At 44.8% G+C, this 15346-nt stretch overlaps 1 protein-coding gene and 1 long non-coding RNA gene across 3 annotated transcripts in view; one reads left to right on the forward strand and one right to left on the reverse strand.

Moving 5' to 3' along the window:
- PDE8A (phosphodiesterase 8A) overlaps positions 1-15346 on the forward strand; it is a 69615-nt gene that overhangs the window by 21818 nt on the left and 32451 nt on the right. The window lies entirely within an intron of this gene.
- LOC311614486 overlaps positions 14100-15346 on the reverse strand; it is a 45754-nt gene continuing 44507 nt past the window's right edge. For both annotated transcript variants that reach the window (XR_014793672.1, XR_014793673.1), the window contains one exon: positions 14100-15259. This is a non-coding gene — a long non-coding RNA (uncharacterized lncRNA). The remainder of the gene's footprint in view (positions 15260-15346) is intronic.

Consider the following 15346-nt stretch of genomic DNA (forward strand, 5'->3'; position numbering starts at 1 on the left):
TCGATCCCCAGTGGGGGCCATGCAGGAGGCAGAGAATCAATTATTCTCTCTCATCATTGATGTTTCTATCTCTACCTCTTCCTTCCTCTCTGAAATCAATAAAATATATATATATTTTTGAAAAGAGTGGTCAGGAGATGGGCTTTGGAGCCAGACAGTGTGGTTCGAGCCCTAGCCCTTGACCTATGACAGGTCACATAACCTCTGTGGGCCCAAGCTTTTTATTTGTAAAACTAGAGGCCTGGTGCACAACATTTGTGCCCAGGGAGGTCCCTCAGCCCCTCCTGTGCCCTCTCTCAGTCTGGTACCCGCTTGGGGGATGTCTGCCTGCCGGCTTCTGCCCGATCCTAAACCGGCAGCCAGACATCCCTCTCATAGTCCAGGGCTTTTGTAGTCCAGGACCCCTCGCTCCTTACCACCCACCTGCAGTGGAGGCAGGAGAGGCTCCCGCCACTTGCACACTGACCACCAAGGGACAGCTCCTGCATTGAGCGTCTGCCCCCTGGTGGCCAGTGCATGTCATAGCGACCGGCCATTCCACTATTTGGTCTATTTGCATATTAGCCTTTTATTATATATGATGGGTGTAGTCGTTAATTTGATTAAATTGTGAACATAAACAACCTGTTCGGTGCCTAAAAATTATAAACACTCAATGAATATAGACATAGTAATTATCTATAATGGAAGGTTCAATTTTGTTATGAGAAAAATAATGGCTTTAATATATAGTATTCGTTATACTCTAAAAAGTATTTAGGGCTTTCTTATTAAGGATATATTTGGAAGTTAATTTTGGTGACTTAAACGATTATACAATACTCAGTCATACAATTTACCCATGGGAACGAGGAAGGAAATAGAGCATCATTATATTGGTTTGTATAACCCTTCACCTCCCCCCCGCTAACTTGCAAACAGCAGAGTGGTGGAGAATTTTGGAGACTCTGAAACCATTTCCTGAAGAACAGCCCTGTCCAGAGTTGCTCAGAAATCTGGGATGTGAGCTGGAGCTTTGAGCTCCTGCCATTTTGCCTTCGTTCGGCAATTTCTGGCTGCTTAGCTGCGTTTGTTGGTGGGAAAAGGGGAAGCAGAGAATTGTTTTGCAAGAGATGAAAGAGGTATTGACACCCAAGACTTACAGATTTAGACCTTAGCAACTTTGGTCCTGAAGGGCTGGATGGAGAAATGAGAAGGTCAGAGGGCTTTGAGAGGTGGCGGAATGAAGAGATTCTGTATCCAGCCTCTACCACTGTGTCACTTGAGCCAGTTGGTAATTTCTCTGAGCACCAGTTTTCTCATTTGCAAAATAGGAATAAAGACATCCCACCATATAGATTTTTTAAATAGGAGTAGCTGAGATATCATATAATAACTTTTTCCTAAGAGACAGTGAGATATACATAAAAGAATGAGTTTTTATTAGCTCTTCCTTCCTCTCCATCATTTTAACCTCTTGTCTGTTCTGACAGAAATAAATGAATTCTAGCCGAAACCGGTTTGGCTCAGTGGTGGAGCGTCGGTCTGCGGACTGAAGGGTCCCGGGTTCGATTCCGGTCAAGGGCATGTACCTTGGTTGCGGGCACATCCCCGGTAGGGGGTATGCAAGAGGCAACTGGTTGATGTTTCTCTCTCATCGACGTTTCTGGCTCTCTATCTCTCTCCCTTCCTCTCTGTGAAAAATCAATAAAATATATTAAAGAAAAAAAAAAGAAAAAGAAATAAATGAATTCTATTTAACAGATTCTCTAGTTAGTTGGCTTATTGTTTTGAAATGTTTTATTGTGGAGAACTTATAATATGTACAAAAGTAGAGAGCACAGTGTCACATTTATTGCAAAATAGATTATTCCCAAATTCTGTGAATCAGGAATTAGAGAGTAGCTTGGCTTGGTAGTTCTAATCCACAGTCTCTTGTGGGCTCATTGTCCAGTGTGGGTGTGTGCAGGAGGCAGCTGATCAATGATTCTCATCATTGATGTTTCTCTCTCTCCCCCCCCCCCCTTTCATTTCTGAAATCAATTTAAAAAAAACACAGAAAAGAACTCTTATGTCAGGGAAATTTGTGATGGATATGATATTAAGAGATCATTTTTAAATTTTATTAGTTGATATAATGGAATTGTGGTTGGGGAGAAAATTGCACACACACACACACACACACACACACACACTAGTATTTAGGGGTGAAAATGTCAATTTGCTTTGGAACACTATAGCAAAAAAAGGGATGAATGTAGCAAGTATGTTAGAATTATAGTAATTATTGAATCTGTGTGATGGGCATATGGAGATTCTTTATACTTTTTTTTTTTTTTTTTTAAACATCGAAGAGAGAGAAACATTAATGAGCTGCCTCCTGCACACCCCCTACTTGGGTACATGCCTTTGACCGGAATCAAACCTGAGACCCTTCAGTCTGCAGGCCGATGCTCTACCCACTGAGCCAAACCGGTCGGGGTGAAAAACTCTTTTTAAACGTTGAAATAATTTCAGACTTACAGAAAAGTTGAAAAAAGTATAGTACAATGAATCCATGCATACTATTTATAAGATTGCCCAAAATCTCAACATCTCACTGTGTACTTTTATCATTATTCTCTATCCATATTTGAAAGTCAATTGCAGACATGATGCCCCTTTACCCTTAAATACTGCAATGCATATTTCCTAAAAACTGAAAATTTCTATAATCAATACAATGACCAAAGTCATGAAATTCACATTGCTACAGTACTGTTATCTAAGCAACTATCCCACTAATTTCCTTTATAACAAAAGAAAAAGTTATTTTCTCATCTAGGATTCAATCCAGGATCACCCATGTTGTCCTGTTCATCAGTCTTCGATGTGAGGAACCCCCGGGTGTTTGTCTTTTGGGATCTTGGCATTTTTGAAGAGTAGAGGCCTGTTACTTTGTAGAATTTTCCTTATTTTAGGTTTACCTCTGTTTTCTTATGCTCGATCCCAGCTGTGCATTTTTGGCAGGAATGCCACAGAATCGACGTTGTGTTCTTCTCGGTGCATCAGATCAGAGGGCCCATTGTGTCTCTGTGCCATCTCTGGTGCTGTTCACTGGGATTCCTTGATTAGGCTGGTGTCTGCTGGGTTCCCTCTGAAATCACTGACTGTCTGATGGGCATCACTACCGTGTTTCCCTGAAAATAAGACATCCTCCGGAAATAAGATCTAGTGCATCTTTGGGAACAAGAATTAATATAAGACACTGTCTTATTTTCGTGGAAACAGGGTAGTACTTTGAGGCAGTGTAACTCTCCCTATCCTAATTAAACTTTCACCAATTAGTTTTATCATCCATTGATGACTTTTGCCTGAAACAGTTATTACCATGATGGTTACCAAATGGGGAGTTTTCAATCCTAGGTAGCATGTGTTTTTTGTTTAAATTAAAAGAAAAAAAATAGTAAGAATTTATTTGAGCCAAACCGATGACATATGTCAGGAAGCAAGATCTCAAAAGCTCCCTTGGGTAATATGTTTTGACAGTTTGTTATTCAGCTACTCATACAGCAGCTTCATGGAAAAGAACAGCTAGGTCTCAGCGTTGGTCAGGACACAGGGTGCTTTGCAGTTTTCCTTCGAGAGAACTTTCCTTCGGTCCATTTCTCACCCCTGCTGGTTTGGGCACCAGGTTGCTCTGCCTCTTTGCTGCCCTGTAGCTCCAGCACCAGTCCCCGGTCTCAGCAGCAGTGTCTGGATATTGGGAGTGGTTTTGTGTGATGTCTGTGGCTCAGATGGTATCACATCAACTAGTATAAACCAGCTGAGGCTGCCTTTTCCAGAAAGGCCTATGGCGGGGTAGCATGTCATGGATTTGTATCTAATGGGCCAGAGGAAGATCTTGTCCTGTATAAGCATGTTGACATGCTAAAGGGAAAGAGAGGAGGAGTTAGTGATGAGGACATAAGGGAACTATTTTAAAATATATATATATATATATTTTATTGATTTTTTACAGAGAGGAAGAGAGAGGGATAGAGAGTTAGAAACATCGATGAGAGAGAAACATCAACCAGCTGCCTCTTGCATATCCCCTACTGGGGATGTGCCCGCAACCAAGGTACATGCCCCTGACCGGAATCGAACCTGGGACCCCTCAGCCCACAGGCCGACGTTCTGTTCACTGAGCCAAGCGGGTTTCGGCGGACATAGGGAACTATTTTCGGGATCCTTGAAGAGGAGGGCCTAGGAGGTACGATTACCTGATTACCTGGGGCCAAGAAGGATGATTCTTTTAGGAAGACTGAAGGAAGGAAGTGAGCATGAGAATGAACACTGTTGTTTTTGTAAATTAGGAGTAGGTACAAATTTTAAGGAGCTCTATGGCCTGTTTGTCTCCTTTTTCATTATGAAATAGTGAGCTCATAATCCTGAGAGTTCAATCCCAAGAGGGAGGGGGTACACATGACAGAAGAGGTAAGAAGAAAATAGTTTGTATTCTGTCTTTGTCAATTGCCCCAAATTTTCCAGCCTGTTTGTTTGTGCATTTCATTCTCCCATTGGTTATTAATGGTCCCCGTATGCCTGGCAAAAATCGGGACTCCCTCTAGTTTCTCTGCTTCTAGTGTGTCTCGTGTGTGCTTATCAGCTGGAATGTGGGCACCGGACTGTCCCTCCTTACCCATTGCCCCAGACACAGTTTTGCAGAAACCAGTGACCTGATTGCACTGCAAAATTAAAGAATGCATGACCAACATTAAATCCAGATTAAAAACAAAAAAACCCTCAGGTTTATCTGATATAATAGTAGAACATGTTCATTGATAAGTGACTAAATTAAGTTAAGGTCTTTTTTAGTGGTTTCCAGTTCTCCTTTCTGGTTGGTCTTTCGAGGGGCCTTCCCTTGAACCCGTACCTTGAGATGACTGGCTCTCGTGAGGAGTGCTAGCTTAACGATCCTTCCTGCCTGCCTGGCCAGTGTTGCTCAGTGGTTGAGCATCAACCCATGAACCAAGAGGTTTGATTCCCAGTCAGGGCACGTGCCCAGGTTGCGGGCTCCATCCTGGTGGGCTTATGCAGGAGGCAGCTGATCGATGATGTTTGTCTTACTGTTGTTTCTCTCTCACCAGCCCTGTCCCTTCTTCTGTCTCTAAAACAATAAAACTTTTTTTTTTTTTTTAAAGTTCCCTTTCTATGGGGGCTTCCCTCAGTGCTCCCATTCCAGGCTGTCCTTTCTGGGAGTCTTAACCTAGTCATGAATTTCCTGTTTTTCCCCCCTCAGGGCCAGTACTATAACATTAGCATAACTAGTGACTTTAAAATAAAGAAACCAAAACCCAATTAACCAATGAAGGTTAAGTTTCTGACCCCCAGGCCCGCAGGGAACTCTCCATCCACCAGAAATGCTTCTTCATTCCCACTCCCCTCCCCCCCCCCTTTGTTTTTTTTAAAGAATCTGCTAATCCTTAACAGATTGATCTGAGTTTTATATTTAGATGAAAGTTACCCATTAACAGGAAAGTTTGAAACTGTTGACAGGGCTGACAGCATTGAAGGATAGAAGTTAACAGGCAACCTTCAGACCGAAATGTCCCCGTGGGGCCTGGGCAGCTCACACATGTGTTTTTGGCAAATGTTGGACCGTCCTTAGGAAGCTGGGAAACCATGGGACTCGGACCGGAACAGCCTGACCCACCTTTGCACTTCCGAGTTTGGCCCCCGTGAGTCAAATGAAGCCTTTTACTCCACTTCGCCCATCCCATCAGTTGCCAGTTACAAAAATGTCCGCCTGGGTGTGCGCAGACTCAAGGAGGTTGAATGCCAGGCTCCAGGTATTGAGTCCGTGTCCCTGAACCAGCGGGTGTCAGACCGCCACGCCTGGGTCCTTCCATCAGTTTGGCAGGTTAATGCCCAGCACCGTGGTCCCAGTTACTGCTGTGTGCCCACCCTCCGTCCACTGAGCGCCAGCCTTTTTAGATGCCCATGGATTCCGCACAGGAATCTGGACAGGACCAGAGGGGCGTGGCTTGTCTCTGCTCCTGGACACCAGGCACTCGTGTGGCAGGAAGTGACCTGAATGGCTGTGACTTAGAATTGTGGGCGGCTCCTTCACTCACGTGTCTGGTCCGTGGGCTGGGGTGCCTTGAGGCTGATGGGATGGGATGGGATGGGATGGGTTTTTGACCAGAGTGCCTCTCTCTGCTTGGGCACCTTACAGTGTGGTGCCTGGCTTCCAAGAGAGAGGGTCCCAAAGGAAGTAGCTGGGGAGCAAGGTTCTCTATTGGTTGAAGCAGACAAGAGTCCTTGGTGACTTTTATTTTTTATTTATTTTTTATTTTTTAAAATATATTTTATTGAACTTTTACAGAGAGAAAGAGAGAGGGATAGAGAGTTAGAAACATCCATGAGAAAGAATCATCGACCAGCTGCCTCTTGCACATCCCCCAGTGGGGATGTGGCTGCAACCAAGGTACATGCCCTTGACCGGAATCGAACCCGGGACCTTTCAGTCCACAGACCGATGCTCTATCCACTGAGCCAAACCGGTCCCAGCTCATCTATGGAACTTTCCATCTCAATCCCACTTAGCCATCCACTGTCTCTGAGCATCCTGGGTGGACATAATATTTGCACACGATATTTTCTCTTTCTAGAATGCTCCTTTCCCCCTTCAGACCTGACGGAGCCCTACATTTCCTTCAGATTCACCTCAGCGGGCATCACTCTTCTGAAAACTTTGCTGATTTCCCTCATCGCCGCCCCCCTTACAGAGTTAATCAGTCACTTCTCAGTCACGCTCTGTACAAGCATTTGTTGTTAAACATTCACAAAGTGTTGTAATTATTTGTTAATATTTCTCTATCCTTCGATATTTAGTTTCCAGAGGATAGAATTCATATTTTTATTTCTATAACTTCAGCACTCATTATAGGTTTAGTGCATTTAAAAGTGCTCTACAAATATTTGTTGAATAATGAACAGATGACAATTTCACATCCAAACCTGCTGACTGAACAGCTATTTTCCTTACAATAAGAAATCTATATGTTAAAAGATTATCTACACTAATAAAAGAGAAGCATGCAAATTGACCATCACTCCACTACACCCACCAGCCAATCAGAGCAAGTAAGCAAATTAACCCAACTAAGATGGCAGCCTCCACAGAGCTGGAGCGAGCAGGAGGGTTGGGTTGCCCCCAGTGATGGAGGAAGCCGAGGCCTGCCTGCCTGCCTGCCCTGGCCTCCTTTCCAGGCTACAAAGTTTCAATTATAGAAGATAAATAGATCCCAGATACCTGCTTCCAGCCAGCAGTTGGGGGGAACCAGGGTTGCAGGAGAGGGCAGTTGGGGGCGACCAGGCCGGCAGGGGAGGGCAGTTAGGGGCAATTGGGCTGGCAGGGGAGTGGTTAGGCAGTGATCAGACTGGCAGACAGAAGCAGTAATGGCAATCAGGAAGGCAGGCAGGCGAGCAGTTGGGAGCCCGCAATCCTGGATTGTGAGAAGGGTCCCAGATTGGAGAGTGTGCAGGCTGGGCCGAGGGACACCCCCCCCCACCCCCGCCCCATGCATGAATTTTGTGCACCAGGCCTCTAGTTTATTATAATAGTTTTTTGTGTGGAATATTTAGGGTTCTTTCTATATAGTATATATATGCCATCTGCAAATAAGGACAGTTTTACTTCTCCCTTTCTAGTTTGGATGTCTTTTATTTCTTTTTGTTTCTGATTGCTGTGGCTAGGACTCCCAATAATATCTATAATATTGTAGTAAAAGTGTAATATGCAAATCTACTGAAGGGCCGGCCTGTTGGCGGGCGATGGCTTGATTACTGTGAATAAATCACTGGAGGCAGGCCGCTGGCCTTCTCCAGCTCCCGTTCTTCCTGTGCCTGATTGCTTGTTGCTGAACCTGAGGCTGCCCGGTTTTGCAAGGAGCACACCCTAACTCAGAGGCCGCTCGCTCACCCTCACCCACTTGTCGGGATGTGTTTGTGGATGACACTTGCGTAAAGTCATTGCACCGGGCACGTGCGGCTCTGCCATCTATGGTTTTGCTCATTCGTGTGGGGGATGTTTTGTTGGAAAAAAAATTGTTGTCTCTGTGGTCTGCTGAGACAAGGAACAGAATGTATTCTCTCCGCTTCACTGCCACAACCAGCTGCCAGGCTCGGTGCTTGCATAGCTCGAAGACTCTTAATTAAGGAAGTGCATTAGAAAAGACAATTTAATGAAACTCAGATTGCGGACAATCGTGTATGTTCCGTTGTTTGGCTCCGTCGTACAAGCTCACGTCAAGTTGTAAAAGCAGCAGTCTGTACTTCTGACCATCCTCCTAAACGTTGCCTGTCCTCAGTGTAAGGCTTGGATACTTTGGTTGTTTGGATTTTCTCTGTCTTGTACATGAAAAGCCAGGGAAACACAGTGTATTTATTATGCAAGGAACAAAGGTCGTGGAAACAGTAACTTTTAAAAAGAAGCCTTAGTTACCTAGCTTTTCAAGACCCAGGTCTGCTTGTTGTATTTCTAAAAGCTGGTGGAATAAACCCTCCTTTTCTCTGGTTTACAAGGAAACTAAAATGTGGAAAATTTGATCTTTCGAGGGCATGACTTCTGGTTTTATGGGATTGTTTATTTTAAAAATTAAACATTCTAGTGTCTCATGAAGGAAGTTCTCATGAATATTGTGTAGCTACTAAAATCATAATTTAGATTTTTTTTTCTTCCTCAAGGAAATACTCAGTTTTAAGTTAAAAAGGGCATGGGAAAAGGCTCATTAGAATATGTGCTCATGTGTTACACTGGGATCACTTTAGTTAATGAGATTTCAGGTAACAGCATTTTCCTTTTCTCTCTTCCACCTTTTCTGTACTGCCTGGTCTTTGGAATGATCATGTATTACTTTATACTCAAGGAGATTATAAAGTGGTTTTCTTTTTGGAGGAAAAAGAAGTAGAACTTAAGACATGAACATGGGAATGTCAGCCTTTCTCCATCCCGCCCTGGAAAATGCAAGAAGGAGAAGAAACAGAAATGCAAACTTTACATTTGAAGAAATTAGATTTCTGAAACCCAAGCCAGGTTGAACTAGGCGTTATGAGAGGAAGTGGATAGAAGTCACTTGCAGCTGCAGATCTTGGGAAAAGAAAAGAAAACAACAATAGGCGAATCACATTTTCCAAGGTGAGAGAGACACCCTGGCGTTGTATTTGAAATAGTGGCCATGAGTATACATGAGCTGGTGGCAGAGCTGCTTAGGGTCCAGCTGGACCCCAAGAGGCAGAGGAGCCGGACTGAGTGAGGGCTTGTGCAGTGACATTCGCAGGGAGCATCTGGCCTGAGGTGGCAGGAAGGAGACACTCTCCGAAGCCTCATTTATCATCCAATCCTTGCTTTCATGGAAGCAGTGTACGTACGTCACAGACAGTAGCACACGCGGGGATTCCAGTGTAAGTGACACATAGCAGTTTCTAATACTAGCTCTCCAGATCTTCAACTCGATTATTTGAGGTTGAAAATTTACGGCACCAGCCCTAGCTGGATTGGCTCAGTGGATAGAGCATCGGCCTGCGGACGGAAGGGCCCCAGGTTCGATTCCTGTCAAGGGCACAAGCCCGAGTTGTGGCTTCAATCCCCAGCGTGGAGTGTGCAGGAGGCAGCCAATCATTCTCTCTCATCATTGATGTTTCTATCTCTCTCTCTCTCTCTCTCTCCCTCTCTGAAATCAATACAAATATGTTTGAAAAAGAAAAAGGAAATTTAAGGCACCAAAAACAGGCCAGCCGGGCACTTTGTGGGTGCTGCTGTTAGTAACAGGCATTGCATTCCTTTCCTTCCTCCAGCTTCCCCGTTGCTTTTCATTCTCCATTCAGACCGCGGCTCTTGACATATGTCTGAGCAGTGGCTGGAGATCCTTTCGTGGAGGTCCCGATAAGTAAAACAGGGTGCAACAGAAGATACCCCAGACCTTAAAGGACAGAGGCACAGCCACCACTGCCTGAAGCCTGTTGGGCTCGAAGCTGAATGGACCACCTTCCCTCCCACTAAGCACTCGCTGGCGCCAGGGAGCAGAGCTGTGAGCACAGCTGGAGGGAATGTGGACATGGGGTCCTTCTTAAAGGGTCCCTGCCCTAGATGTTAGCCTGCCAGGCGGAGGGGACCCCAGGGTGGAAAGTGAGGGAAGACTGGAAAAAAGCTGGAAGAGAAGCGCTGCCCGTCTGAAGGGGGTTGCAGTGGGAGGGACGCAGCAGGAGCGTCCCCAGAGAAACAACAAAAACGCTTTAAAAATCCTTCAGGCCCTTTGCCGAAGCCGGTTTGGCTCAGCGGTAGAGCGTCGGTCTGCGGACTGAAAGGTCCCAGGTTCGATTCTGGGCAAGGGCATGTACCTTGGTTGTGGGCACATCCCCGATAGGGGGTGTGCAAGAGGCAGCTGGTCGATGTTTCTAGCTCTCTATCTCTCTCCCTTCCTCTCTGTAAAAAAATCAATAAAATATATATATATATATATATATATATATATATATATATATATATATATATATATATATATATATATATATAAAATCCTTCAGGCCCCAACAGGAAGAGCTGGTACCTCCCTGGTCCTGTCCGCTGCCCCTGCCTCAGACACAGGAGCCGGAGGGGGCGCGGAGGGAGGGGGAGAGAAGCCGCCCACCCCCTTCCCCAAAGGCGCTGCCCTGCCTGCCCCTGGCCCTTTCTCCCAACGAAAACCGAAGTGCTGATAAGGTATCTTTTGAAAGCAAATTCTTTTTGAAAGTTAATGCAGTTAATATATAAATCATTAGTGTACAACTGTATGAATTTTTCTCAATGTAACCAGCACACAGATTAAGAAATGGAACATTGCAGCTCTGCTGGCCTGGCTCAGTGGTTGGGTCATGGCTAGATTCCTGGTCACAGTGCATGCCTGGGTTGGGGGCTTGATCCCCAGTGGGGAGCGTGCAGGAGGCTCTCTCATCATTGATGTTTCTAGCTCTCTCTCCCTCTCCCTTCCTCTCTGAAATCAACCTAACTATACTAATAATAGCCTATGTGACATCACACCCTTATGTCATCACAAGATGGCCGTCACAAGATGGCCACATGCACAGCAGAGGCAGGGCCCGGCGGCCACTCCGTGCTCTGAGGCCTGGGGGGTCCCGCAGCTCTGAGCTGCGTGGAAGAGGCCGGTCCCAGTGTCTCCGCCATCTCACATGGAGGAGGTGGGTCCTGGTGGAGGAGGTGGGTGGTGGCAGGGCAGGGCAGTTATGGGCAATCAGGCTGGCAGGGGAGGGCAGTTGTGGGCAATCAGGCTGGCTGGGGAGGGCAGTTGTGGGCGATCAGGCCAGCAGGGGAGGGCAGTTGTGGGTGATCAAGCCTTCAGGGAGGGGGCAGTTAGGCATCAATCAGGCAGGCAGGGGAGCCTTAGGGGAAGATCAGGCAGGCAGGCTAGCAGTTAAGAGCCAGCAGTTCTGGATGGTGAGAGGGATGTCAGACTGCTGGTTTAGGCCTGTGGGATTGGGGTCCCAGATTGGAGAGAGGAAGCAGAAAGGCCTGAGGAACGGACCCCCCCCCCCCCCCCCTCGTGCATGAATTTTGTGCAATGGGCCTCTAGTATATATATAAAACCTAAGTGACGGTGATGACTGGACAACTGGATGGTAGCTATGACGTGCACTGACCACCAGGGGGGCAGATTCTCAACACAGGAGCTGTCTTCCTGGTGGTCAGCCACAGCCAACCTCCCATGGCCCCTCCCCCTGGCTGGCTGATCCTGATCGGGCACTGGGCGAGATGGGCTGATTGCCAGCCAGGCCGAGTGACCCCACCCGTGCACAAATTTGTGCAACAGGCCTTTAGTAAAAAAATATATATATTTTAAATAATAATAAATAGGACATTCCAGGACCCTATTTGGCCTTGAATTTTCTCTCAGTCCCTCCATCCCTACAACATATATTATAGATTAGTTTTGGCAGATTTGAGCTTTATATAAATGAAGTGGATTCATCACTTTTAATTACTTAATTGAGGATTGAGGTTGCACTTGTGACTTAGTGTACTGGGGTCTAGTGGTATCCTCCCATACTTAATGTCCACTGGGCCCTCAGATTGTGACCATATTTGGAAATAGAGTCTTTGCAGATGTAAATAGTTGGATAAGGTCATACATAATGACATACGAGTGCATCCTAAATCCAGTGACTGTTGTCCACCTGTTCTCTTGCCCTTTTTTTTTTTTTTTTTTTAATCCTCACCCGGGATGTTGCATTTTTGAAATTGATTTTTAGAAAGGAAGGGAGAGGGAGCGAGAGAAGTATTGATGTGAGATGCATCAATCGGTTGTCTCCCATACGCACCCCAACTAGGGATTGAGCCCACAACCTAGGTACGTACATAACAGATTCCCTGAGTGGGACTCGAACCCTGTGGCCTTTTGGTGTACAGGACGATGCTCCAGCCAACCGAGCCATCGGCCAGGACAGTGTTGTTCTCTGGAGAAGGCCTTGGGGTGCTGGGAATCTGGGTGCTTGCCCAAGTCTTCCAGCTCTCTGTTTACTGAGGACTTCCGGAAAAATCAGCACGTAGTAAGCGAAACCAGCCACTTGCATGAGTGGTTTGCTCTATTTTAGGGGTGTCGAACTCAATCAGAGAAGGGGCCAAAATCTAAAATCCAGCCTAAATCGCGGGCCGAATGGTTTACTGAACAGTCATAAACTGACAATGTCATAAACTGACAGCGGAGTGCAGTGATGACAGCGCGGTGCGGGCCACATTGCAAGGCCTGGCGGGCTGGATTTGGCCCCCGGGCCTTGTGTTTGACACATGTGCTCTATTTCATCCTCTGAGGGTAATTATAACTTTGTGTTTTTGATTTATTCCTTATCACCACCATGTATGTTTGATACCTTCTCTATTTCTAAGTCCTCTTTTGGTTAGGAAAAATTTTGTACACTATTAAATCAGCATGAAAAATTTGAGTTTCGTTTTGCTTGATAGGTAAAAAATATTTGAAATGTATATAGATGTACATTCAAAATTTATTGTTAATGTACAACGTATTTTTGCTTTTATTTGTTGTGGTTTTTGCACTTTTGTTGTTGTGGTTTTTTTTCTTTGTGTTTTTTTTTTGTTTTGTTTTTTTTTCACAAAATCACAAGATGGTATCCTAACTTTTTTTTATATGAAAACTATACCTTTGATTGAAGTAGAAAGTTTACTTCCTGTTTTGTGCATCATGCTTCATATCAGATTCAGTTATGTTGCTTAAAATCAGTTATAATTTAAGTGGGAAATAATTTTTCAAAGGAGGCACATTCTAAAATATCTAAACAAAACATGGCTGAAAATAGCAATCGATATGAGGAGCCAATATGTCCAAAGTATCAACAGATGAGAACCTAATCACACAGGGTTTGGTTTGAATACTAGTATTTGGTTAATTGAGGATATACTCAACTGTAACTAAATTAAAAATTGCATCATTTCTTTGGAGACCTTTGAGCATGAGATAGAATATCAATTCACTGGAAAGCTTTCACAGTGAAATGAGAAAAAGAGCAGAATGATGTATAATACAAACCAGTCAGGACACCTAGCCCATCTTCATTCTACTCTAACAGTTTGGATTGTCCTTTTTCTTAGCTGTTTCCTTTAGGAAGATATATCATCAAAACGTGAAGCAGCGTTGGATGTCCATTACTTGGCAATGGGTTCATTCGGCCTTTACCAAACACTGGACTTTTGTGGGTGCCAGTTTTATGCAAGTGAATAGAACTCAGAAGCTCATTTCAGTGGGGGAAACAATATGATTCCGATATATTTGTGCATCATATTAATAATTTCATGCAGCAGTGTACAGTTTATCTGTTGAATCCAGGTAGTAACGGCAGAAGGCAGACTAAATTGACTTTTGTCTTATTCAGACAGGGAGTACAGGGCATGCTTAAGTATAATAGATGTGAAATGAGCAAAAAATATTTTTTAAGTATTTTGTGTTCAGTATTTTTGTACATCCTGTAGAAAAACCCACCATTCACTGCATATTTTGAGGCACTTGTTAAATTGGGGGGTATGAATTCCGTTTTAGGACTGTGTGGATGTATTCTCATGATTAATTATTAGGGCAGTGAAGAGGAAATGATATCAGCAGATGTGCAGAGCTTTTATTCCCACTGAATACACCATTCACTTAGACAAAAAGATCATTTCTCAATTGAAATCGGAATATTCTAATTTAAGTTGTGTCATAATCTCTATGGAAACAAAGCGTTCCACTGTGCAGTCATTGCGTAAGTAACTCATTCCCCCCATACGCGCAATGAAGAGGCAGATGCTTTTTTTTCCCTGTTTTTCTCAAAACTCTTACAACAGAGGAGACCAGCTGGTGACATTCGTTTTGTCCGATTTAAAATATCTGTTCAGATTTCCTGCTTAACACTTTCTTATAAAATTGTTAAAATGTAGAGAGATCGTTAATGAGTTCCCTTTCTTTTCCTGGCTGAATCTTGATGCAGAGGATTATTATCCTTCTAAGTCCTTAGATACAGGCGTCGTCTGCTTGTGTAAGGCTGTCTCCAGCCGGGTGGTCAGTTTCTTCTTATTGATCTTCAATCATTCCTTCTGTACTAGAGGCCTGGTGCATGAAATTCTTTCACTCGGGAGTTTCCTTAGCCTGTCCTGTGCCCTCTCGCAGCCCGGGAGACCCTGGGGGATGTCCAGCTGCCGGCTTAGGGGGAGTGGGCATTAGAAAAAGTTTAAAAAATTTGACTCTCAAAAGAAATTTCAATCGTTGTACTGTTGATTTTTGGCTCTGTTGACTAATGAGTTTACCTGCCACTGAGTTAGGGTAACATATAAAAGGCTCATTGTAAATATTTGCTGTTTCCATTGAAGAGAAAATCAGGAACAGGTGAGGGGAGAGGAGGAGCGACTAGGACACTAGGCATGGGTATGCAGCAAGGACCAGGGGCAGGGTGAGAAGCTTTGCCTCGGAGTAGGCGTTAGTGCCCTCTAGTGGCCGGATCTGGAAGGACCAAGCAGACCACACCAGCTTCTATGAAGATGCCCTGCAAAGCCCCAAATTTCTACGCGACAGTGATAGAAAACTGCAGGTCACAGGTCAGCACTCTGGTCTGGTGTGCTTGTGTCCTTTCACCAGCAAGTCCTAATCACTCCCCCCATGGACACGCCAGCCCCAGCTGCCACCCTCCCTTCCTGGGGCTCCGGAAGCCTCCTCGCTGGCATGCTCTCCTCTGTTCCCGTCCTCCCAGTGTCGTGCTCCACCGTAGCCACAGGGATCTTTAAGAAGAAATAAAAGTTAGGTCATGCCGCTTCTTGTATAAAACTCTTTAGTGGCTTTGCAGGAAAATGGGATGAAACTCAAGT

This window comes from Pipistrellus hanaki, assembly GCF_964339955.1.
Source record: "Pipistrellus hanaki genome assembly, chromosome: 21".
Classification (NCBI taxonomy): Eukaryota; Metazoa; Chordata; class Mammalia; order Chiroptera; family Vespertilionidae; genus Pipistrellus; species Pipistrellus hanaki.